This window comes from Cryptotermes secundus, unplaced genomic scaffold (genome assembly GCF_002891405.2).
Source record: "Cryptotermes secundus unplaced genomic scaffold, Csec_1.0 scaffold838, whole genome shotgun sequence".
NCBI lineage: Eukaryota > Metazoa > Arthropoda > Insecta > Blattodea > Kalotermitidae > Cryptotermes > Cryptotermes secundus.
The window spans coordinates 47,706-48,057 of NW_019744415.1; the positions used below are offsets into that span (position 1 = coordinate 47,706).

The 352-nt window shown below is 32.4% G+C and overlaps 1 protein-coding gene across 4 annotated transcripts in view; it reads right to left on the minus strand.

Moving 5' to 3' along the window:
* LOC111874754 overlaps positions 1–352 on the minus strand; it is a 65,962-nt gene that overhangs the window by 8,092 nt on the left and 57,518 nt on the right. The gene's annotated exons all lie outside the window — the stretch shown is intronic.

Here is a 352-nt window from a genome sequence, read left to right on the forward strand (position 1 = left end):
CACAGGAAGACTACACAGAATAACACCTGTACAGTGTGGAAACAAGAACTAGCCGCTACAGCACTTTAGACATAGGGCGAGTAACCCTAACAATTTTAAATTTTAAATTTTAAATTTAGAGAACATTTTAAAGGATTTTAAAATTATAACTAAAGATTTTATAGTGCTACTACAGGAAAATCAAAACTGACGTGTGCAAAATAATCTACATAACAGACAGATATCAATGAGGTAGATGTTGATAATAATGAAGAAAATAGCAATGTGTTTTTTAAATGTTAAATTTTAGACTGGGTTCAGTGTGGCAGCAATGTAATAGTATACACCTGATGATGGCCATTAGAGGCCGAAA